The following is a 9,741-nucleotide window of genomic DNA, read 5'->3' on the forward strand; positions in this document are numbered from 1 at the left end:
AGTGTCCCCATATCTCCCAGTGTCTGTGTTCCCATGTCTCTCAATGTCCCTAGTGTCTTAGTGTCCCCAAATGTTTCAGTGTCCCCTTGTCTCCCAGTGTCTGTGTCCCCATGTCTCTGTGTCCCTAGTGTCTCAGTGTCCCCATTTCTCCCAGTGTCCCCAAATGTCTGTGTCCCCATGTCTCCCAGTGTCCCCATGTCTGCATTCACAAGTACCCCCTTGTCTCCCAGTGTCCCCAAGTGTCTCAGTCTCCCAGTGCCCCCATGTCTCACTGTGTCCCCTAGTATCCTAGTGACATGGGGACACACTGAGACATGGGGACACACTGATACATGGGGACACTATGAGACTATGGGACTGGGTGACATGGGGACACTGACACTGATACATAGGGACACTGAGACACTGGGTGACTTGCGAGCCAGACACTGGGAGACAGGGAGACACTCGGAGCAATTCATCTATACAGCAGAATAAAACTGTGAGTAGTTTGTTGGTGATTTTACAGAATTTTCTCTTATGTCACTCCTTGTGATTTACATCATGTGATGTCATGCATAACTAATTAATTATACAAATGATTATGGCTGGTATTTTTTTTCCAAGAAAGGTGGCAACCCTAACTACTCTTCACATACTCTTGCTTAAAGGAACACTATAGGGTCAGGAACACAATCATGTATTTCTGATCCTATTATGTAAAAAAACACCATCTAGCCCCCCCTGGCCCCCTCTTGCCTAAATATAGTAAAATCTTACTTGTATTCAAGTCTGCAGATGCTGGCTCTGCCTCTGAATTGACATAATCAGAAGTGGTGGTCTGAGCAAATTACAATGCTTCCCCATAAGATTGGCTGAGACTGTCAACTGGGCAGATCGGGGCAGAGCCAGCACAAGTCAAACATAGCCCTTGCCAATCAGCATCTCCTCATAAAGATACATTGAATCAATGCATCTCTATGAGGAAAGTTCAGTCTGCATACAGAGGGTGGAGACACTGAGTGGCAGTGCTGCACACTAGGCAGTACTGCCCCAGGAAGCACCACTAGCATCCATCTAAGTAGTGGCTAGTGGAGTTATTTTCTCTGAAAAGACAGTGTATAGTGCAAAAAGCCTGAAGGGAATGATTCTACTTATCAGAATAAATACAATAAGCTGTAGTTGTTCTGGTGAGTATAGTGTCCCTTTAAGTTTGGAAGCTTAAGAGGGTTGTATGGCAACAAAACTTGTGTTGACTGGCTGACAATAAAATTAGTTTAGGTAATGCAGACTTGGGTTTCTCTAATACTGTGGCATGTTCCCTTTCTTCTACACTCACTACCTACACCTTTACTCTGTCCCAGACTATATACCAGGAACTTCTGCCTGCTAGTAAGACAATAAGGAGACAAGTGGACATGTGAGTGCTAGGGGACAGTCCTTAGAAAGCGTGGAGTAGGCACATCATTTGATGAATTTATGTCAAGCTCAGGGTGCTGCCTGCATAGCCCTTAGTTGGACAGCCTGCATGATTGGCAGGCAGCCTGACATGCATTCATGCCAGGCTGGCCTTTCAATTCTTTGGACAAACATGCCCGCTTTTTGGGCATGTTCACCCCTTTTGACAGGTCTGGTCACTGGATTCGCGTCAGTGGCCCACCCTTTTACCCTGCCCATTGACTTCCTGCTTCACTGGACAATGCTATTAGGGGGTATGGATTTACTTGAAAGATGAAAGCATAAATTAGAGAGAGATTAGCATAGAGTATGTGTTTTCGTATAGCTGCATCCTTCCCCTCCAACACCATCTCCATCAGATACACGACGCTTGGGAGGTATGGTTGTTTTAGTGTTTTTGGTCGATAAGATTCTGTAATTAGGCCCATCATAATTGTCAGCTCCAGGCCCACTGGGCTCTTCATCTGGCCCTGGGCCCCGCCCCCTTTACAGGTTCTTAGTTAAAGGTCCCCACCTCATTATTTTTAGGGTGAGGGGGGTAGGTAGGGGGATCATTTTTTGGGGGGGGGGGGTTGGGGACCCGCCGCTCAGGGGTGGGGGTCGGGGGGGAGGACCTTAGGTCCCCCCCACCCTTTTTAGTATTTAGGGGCCCCACCCACCGCTCAGGGGAGGGGGCTCGGGAAGGGGAACCTTTTTTTTTTTTTTTTTTTTAACAGTGAGCAGTCACAGGCTGCTCACTGTTTACTAGACATGCCCCTACTCGCAGTATAGTGAGTAAGGGCATAATTTACTAATACGAAGTAATCTTTACTTAGTATTAGTAAATTTGGCTGAAAGACCAATTTAGGTCTTTCAGCCTTTTAGTAGATAGCTCCCTAATACCATGGGAATTCATTCCTGTCATTACATTGACTGGCCAAGTAACTTACATTTTATATGAATGTATGTTACTTGATTGTTGTAAGTGTTGCAAATGTTTACAGCTGAATCCTGGCTATGTTTGTATACTTTTTATTTAAAATTGTTTACAATGTAACATTCTTCTTCTTTCACTGGGTAAGTATATTAGTACTTAGGCAATACTGTGCTTCGGACATTCGGACATTCGGACATTCAGAAGTACCCGAATGTCCAAATTGCCCTAAATTCGTCCGAATTCATATTCGGACCGAAACGAATTGCACGTCTACTGGAAGTTAATAGTCTAGTTTTAGCCCAACTCACAGAAGTTGGCTGACCCTTCCCAATTCAATTGCCAATCTAAGAAACACGGCCATGCTGGAAGATGATATAAATTTGACACGACCCAGGGAAAGTGAGTGGAGGTTATTAAAAGAAACTAGGAAAATGAAATGCTCACTATGGACATAAAGTACAAATAAAAAGCTGTGTATTTCTACTACCAGAAAGTCTGGGTTTCATATTGAATAGAGAAACACATCCTAAAATTGTTATATGTATAGTCTAAAATATTAACATTTGATTGCTTCGAGGGAGGAACTACACATTATCCAAAGCACAGCTAAGATGGAACTTAGAAATCCACAGAAGGGCTGCAGCTTAAATGCCCAGAGACTGACTTGGTAACAATCACTATAGAAAAGAAAGCGAGTGTCACGTCTACATTAATTGATAAGGAACACAACTGCAGATTTCTTAGGACTTCGATATTTTATTAGGACACTTAGAAGGTACTGAGACTTCAGTTCCAGAATTACAGGTACTGTATCTTTAAATAATAAACGGTTGCATTCAGTTTTCAGTGAACAGGTTCTGAATCAATTAGAGTCTGTCATATTAGTTAACAGGTTAAATGGAAAGCAGTTATAGGAGATTGTTCAATTCGAAGTTATCAGTAGCAAGACAGGTGCGGCTGAACTTGAATAATAATATGAATTGAGGAACGCTGTAACTGGATTGTTTGATAACTTGATAGCAGACTTTGGTAAAAGAAATAAAGGCTTAAGAGATGGTAACTCTTATCACAGAGGCTATATGTTACTTAGCTTCCAGAAGTAGGAAAACAGGTTCCCAAGCTCTCCTCCGAGGAGTTTGTTTCCTGAGAGAGGTTGAAGAGAGTTCAGGCAATAGTCGAGGACGAGGAGAGATGAAGGGGATTTGAATAGTCTTCCAGTCCGGTCCGGTAACATATGGTGTTCGCAGAGAAGTCTTGAGCCGGTTAGTAAGTGCGGTACGCATTTCAATAATCCAGCGTCTATCAGCTGGTGCGGTCGCATTAAGTAGGAAGACCGCGTCAAAAGGGGGTGTGGCTAAGCTCCGTCAAACCCGGAAGTACGAGGAGATACCGGGAGGGTTTAAGGCATGACAGCGAGAGACTCTAAGACAGCCTAGTGCCCAAGTTCCAGAACCCTTGCTCTTCACCTGACCTGAATCTGACAAATCAGAAATGTGAAATAGGCAATCAATTACATGCAGGTGTAACTCAATTGTATTAGTAGACAACAATTTAACCCTTAGAAAACCAGGCCAGCATAGAAAAAAAAAAACAACAACAGGGCTTTTATGGATGGACTGTTTTTTAAGATACACCTTCCATAAGTAGAATAAAACTAGATTCAAAATATAGATGATTTACAGGAAGGTGAATTCTTAGTCTAACAACTCATGTCTCGATGCTGCATCTCATATGTTATAGGCGTTATAATCTCAAGGGTAAAATATTTTTTACCTCATTAAACCCTTTCCTGCACAGATAGCAGAGGATCTGATACTAATCAGACAAAACTGAGGATAACCGCAGGTTAGAATAAAATTCCACCAGTAATTTATTTATTTATGTTTTTAAAATTTGACAATTTTTATTTCAAGTTCAATTTGGGTACAGAAATAAAGAGGGGTAGGGAAGGTTAGGAGCAATAATTACTGTTAATTTCAATTATACAATTTTACAGCATAGCCCTTTCATCTGTAGTTGCTTTCATATTTACGTGAAGTTTCACGAAAATTGTGATGTGCAACTAGGGATGTGTTGGAGTTGACATTTGACAGTGAGAATGGCTGTGCGATCTTGCACATAGTGCTGTTTGTTTTCGGGGTTCACCCGATTCGTATATCTGTACTGAATCGGCCACTGAGGCAAATTTGGTGTTCCTTAAATGATTGTATTAATGCTTTGTGTTGCTCGTCTTACTTTGGTCAACCTGGGCAAAGTTAGTCTTGATGCGGTTAGGGTCTGTGCGTCTTGTGGGTATTCGTTGATGGTCCGGTTTGGGTTGTGTGAGCTCTGTACCTCCCGTCAATGTGTCAGATCCACCAGTAATTTATATCGGCAGCAAACAGAATTGATAATGGTCAAACTATGGAGAAAAACTCAAGCTTTTAGATAATCTTATTTGGGAGGTCCCTCTTCACCTACTGTTCCTGTATGACAATACAAGTTTTGTTGGATTGTTTGTGTTAGTTAACTTATTGTACAGCGTCACATAGTATGTTGGCAATATATACATAAATGCAATTGAATCTTTGGGAGAAATATCCCTGATTGAAATTTTCACATACGACCAGTGCCCTTACTGAAACAAGTGTACCAAATATCTTAGAGTGTGTTTAAAGGCGAGAAAGACAGGTGGTCTGAACACTGCCCACAAAACATGCAGTTAGACTCTACATAGATGGGCCGAACATTGCACACAAACATGCAGTTATGCTGTACATAGATGGGCCTGAGCATAGTACACACATAGGCATTTAAACAGTACATAGATGGGTAATTTGAACCAAAACAGAAGATACATGCATATGCTGGTAGAGGAGATGAATCACAACCTGTGTGTACATTCCTTTTCTGTTATTGGAGACAAAGAGCAACCTGTGCTTTTGTTCCACAATGAGATCGACTTTCACAAGTATTATATCCAGTCTTTTCCTTCGTAGATAAGCCAGCCTTGGAAATAGCCTTGAATTTGGAACAAGCTTGCTGAAACAAACCAATAGGTACTTACCTTAAATGTGCTTGTGCCTTCTATATGGATAACGATGCTATAAGGAATTGGTTGCCTAATTGCCTCTCTGTTTGTTGGACAAATTGGCAGAACACACAGAGGCTAATGTGGATTGCACCTGGCACACACGTTTCCAAATTAACGTATTTAGAAAAGAGACTATTAAGATGAAAGCTACTCGTTTCACCTTAATAAGCCTCTGATGTGCTGGAGGACTGGTGAGAGCACACTGGTAACTAATCTGAAACACACCCGGTGGGCAGATAATTACTGCTGGGTTTAATTTTCCTGCCATCAGGCTCCAGATTCAAGAGTTCTCACCAGGTGCTGAGATCGTTTTGTGCACATGCATAGCACTCTGCGATTCTTAAGTGGAATGCAACAACACCTCAACAACAACAACAACAACACCACCACCACATATGGAGCCTCTCAGCTGTGCGTACAGACGCACCTTTGCCTCTTCCGTCACCCGGCATGGATTGGGCGGAATGATAAAGGAGTGAAACACAGGAGTCCGTCGTGTGTTCATATCCTATAATAATTGAAGGACAAGCGCACTGGCCAAGCAAACCTTCAAAAGCAAGACAGAGCCCTCCATGAGCCGCAGCCCCCTCACCACGTCTATCCAAAACACAAAGAAAGATAAATAGCTTCAACAAATCTGGCAAGGGAAGGCAGAGCTCTGCAACCTGACATGTCTCTCTCGAGGACAGGCAAATACTGGGGAGCTCAGGGTGGAGTTTCCATTTATAAGGCTGGGAGGGGAGGAGACTGGGGGTGGGGACTGCATTTTGACTGCATTTTGTTGTTTCAACCTTTTCAATGCTACCTGTCCTGTGATAAATGGGCAACTACATCCCACTTGTTATGACTGCCGCTTGGACGTCTGGAATGCGGTTCTACTGATATTTTACATGTTGTGCTTATGGGGGGAACTAAGTGCCAGAACAATTATAGCTTCATGAAGTGGACTTTTTTCTTTTTTTTTTAATTCTTTGCTTTTGTGGCATTTATAAAGAGATAACATTCAAGAACACTGTACAAAATAAAGGAACAATACACATGGCAATAGTAGTATAGTCCGCATAGCAGTTGTCTGTAAAGGCAGAGAGCAAGTTTACTTTTAGCACCAATAACATTGGATTAAAAGTGGTGCATTCGGTAAAGACATCTTACATTGCCAATGATTTGAAATTGGTGGGATTGTATGGTTGTTGGTCCTAAGTGTGGGGAGCAAGGTGAGGTGCCAGTTGGTCCCTGCTTCACCAATATTGGGGTGCTTTGGAGTGAATTGGCCTAAAGTTATGCAAGAATAGGGGTTGTGTGGGACTGTTATTGTCCTTTTTCTTATACCTATGTCAGGACAGTGTACATATATTTCCCTACTAAGGAGAGAGAAGGAATGGGGAAGTGTTCAGGGTCTGTTGAGTGGGTGGTTAGTTGCCTGCTCCCTCATGGACAGGTACTGGGGAAGGCGGTAGGTTTGGTAAGAAATACACTAAATGTCGAGAGGTGTAAATGTGAGTGATCCAGTGTTTACTATGGAAACCTTGGATTCAGGGAGACACCACATGACCAAATTTCGGAACGTTTTTTTTTTTTGGTGTATCGTGATTTGTGCGGTTCGCTTATCCAATTCTAGGCCACTGGATTTTTATATAGTTTGGGTGGAGGGGAGCTAAGAGATGGCCCAGACTTCGCCTATGGCTCTGCAAGTACCTAGAACAATTCTCGCTGTCTGTCTTTATATTCAGGATGAGTAGGGAGCCTACCAGGGTGTAGTAAATGTCTTTGAAGGAAGTATCGAAATTCCTTTGGGAATTCAAAGTGGACTAAGGCGTGGTAAGAGGAGGACACCAAAATTTTTGTAGTATTGTGCTAGGAGACTGTCTGGTCCCAGGCTCTTTGACTTTAAGTAGCCCAGGGCTGCAGCCAATTCCTTGGACGTCACTTTTGCCTCATTTGGGAGAGTAGGGATATCCACTTGACTGAAGAAATAGCATTTAAACAACACATTAAAGGGACACTATAGTCACCTGAACAACTTTAGCTTAATGAAGCAGTTTTGGTGTATAGAACATGCCCCTGCAGCCTCACTGCTCAATCCTCTGCCATTTAGGAGTTAATTCCCTTTGTTTATGAACCCTAGTCACACCTCCCTGCATGTGACTTGCACAGCCTTCCATAAACACTTCCTGTACAGAGAGCCCTATTTAGGCTTTCTTTATTGCAATTTCTGTTTAATTAAGATTTTCTTATCCACTGCTATGTTATGCTGGACCCTGCAAGAGCCTCCTGTATGTGATTAAAGTTCAATTTAGAGATTGAGATACAATTATTTAAGGTAAATTACATCTGTTTGAAAGTGAAACCAGTTGTTTTTGTTCATGCAGGCTCTGTCAATCATAGCCAGGGGAGGTGTGGCTAGGGCTGCATAAACAGAAACAAAGTGATTTAACTCCTAAATGACAGTGAAATTGCAGGGCAATGATCTATACACTGTTGTAGTGGTAGTGATTGCAGTGTCTGGCGTGTGTCTTCCCTGAGACAGTAGTTGTGCCGTCTCGAAGGGACACCTGATCAATGTCCTTTTGGGTAGTGTGACTGCTGCCTCCTCTGAGGGTGCTTGTTCTGGATCTAATGTTACCACAGCTACTGCAGCGTGCTTCTCTGGTTCTGGTGCTTGGGTTCTTAGTATAATTTTATTTAAAGTAGTTAGATTCCAGATATCTTAGCTAGGGCAGTACACTGTTGTAGTGGTAGTGATTGCAGTTTCTGGCGTGTGTCTTCCCTGAGACAGTAGTGGTGCCGTCTCGAAGGGACATCTCATCAATGTCCTTTTGGGTAGTGTGACTGCTGCCTCCTGTGAGGGCACTTGTTCTGGATCTAATGTTACCACAACTACTGCAGCATGCTGCTCTGGTTCTGGTGCTTGGGGTCTTAGTATAAATCTCTAAACTTCAAGTTCCTAGTAGCCGCCTAGTCTCAGAACTGCTTGCATACTCAAAGCTCCTTTAACTGATCTACTGCCCTAACCCAAAACCATAAGTATATATATCTTGCCTCCAAACTGCTAGCAAACTCAGCCTCCTCAGCTGATCTACCGTCATATGCAAAGAGCCTGAGTTGATAGGTATCCAGCCCCATAACTGCTAGGAATCTCAGTGCTCCATCAGCTGATCTACTGCCTTAAGCAGAGCCTGAGTTCATATATAGTCGGCCTCAGAGCTCCTCTAACTGATCTACTGCCCTAACCCAAAAACATAAGTATATATATATAGCCGGCCTCAGAACTGCTAGCAAACTCAGCCTCATCAGCTGATCCACCGCCATATGCAAAGAGCCTGAGTTGATAGGTATCCAGCCCCATAACTGCTAGGAATCTCAGTGCTCCATCAGCTGATCTACTGCATTAAGCAGAGCCTGAGTTCATATATATCTGGCCTCAGAGACCCCTTTAACTGATCTACTGCCAAAACCATAAGTATATATATCTGGCCTCAGAACTGCTAGCAAACTCAGCCTAATCAGCTGATCTACCGCCATATGCGAAGAGCCTGAGTTGATAGGTATCCAGACCCATAACTGCTAGGAATCTCAGTGCTCCATCAGCTGATCTACTGCCTTAAGCAGAGCCTGAGTTCATATATAGTCGGCCTCAGAGCTCCTCTAACTGATCTACTGCCCTAACCCAAAAACATAAGTATATATATATATATCCGGCCTCAGAACTGCTAGCAAACTCAGCCTCATCAGCTGATCTACCGCCATATGCGAAGAGCCTGAGTTGATAGGTATCCAGACCCATAACTGCTAGGAATCTCAGTGCTCCATCAGCTGATCTACTGCCTTAAGCAGAGCCTGAGTTCATATATAGTCGGCCTCAGAGCTCCTCTAACTGATCTACTGCCCTAACCCAAAAACATAAGTATATATATATATCCGGCCTCAGAACTGCTAGCAAACTCAGCCTCATCAGCTGATCCACCGCCATATGCAAAGAGCCTGAGTTGATAGGTATTCAGCCCCATAACTGCTAGGGATCTCTGTGCTCCATCAGCTGATCTCTTGCCTTAAGCAGAGCCTGAGTTCATATATATCGGGCCTCAGAGACCCCTTTAACTGATCTAATGTCCTGACCCAAAACCATAAGTATATATATATATCCGGCCTCAAAACTGCTAGCAAACTCAGCCTCATCAGCTGATCCACCGCCATATGCAAAGAGCCTGAGGTGATCGGTATCCAGCCCCCTAACTGCTAGGAATCTCAGTGCTCCATCAGCTGATCTACTGCCTTAAGCAGAGCCTGAGTTCATATATATATATCTGGCCTCAGA

This window comes from Pelobates fuscus, chromosome 7, assembly GCF_036172605.1.
Source record: "Pelobates fuscus isolate aPelFus1 chromosome 7, aPelFus1.pri, whole genome shotgun sequence".
Taxonomy (NCBI): domain Eukaryota; kingdom Metazoa; phylum Chordata; class Amphibia; order Anura; family Pelobatidae; genus Pelobates; species Pelobates fuscus.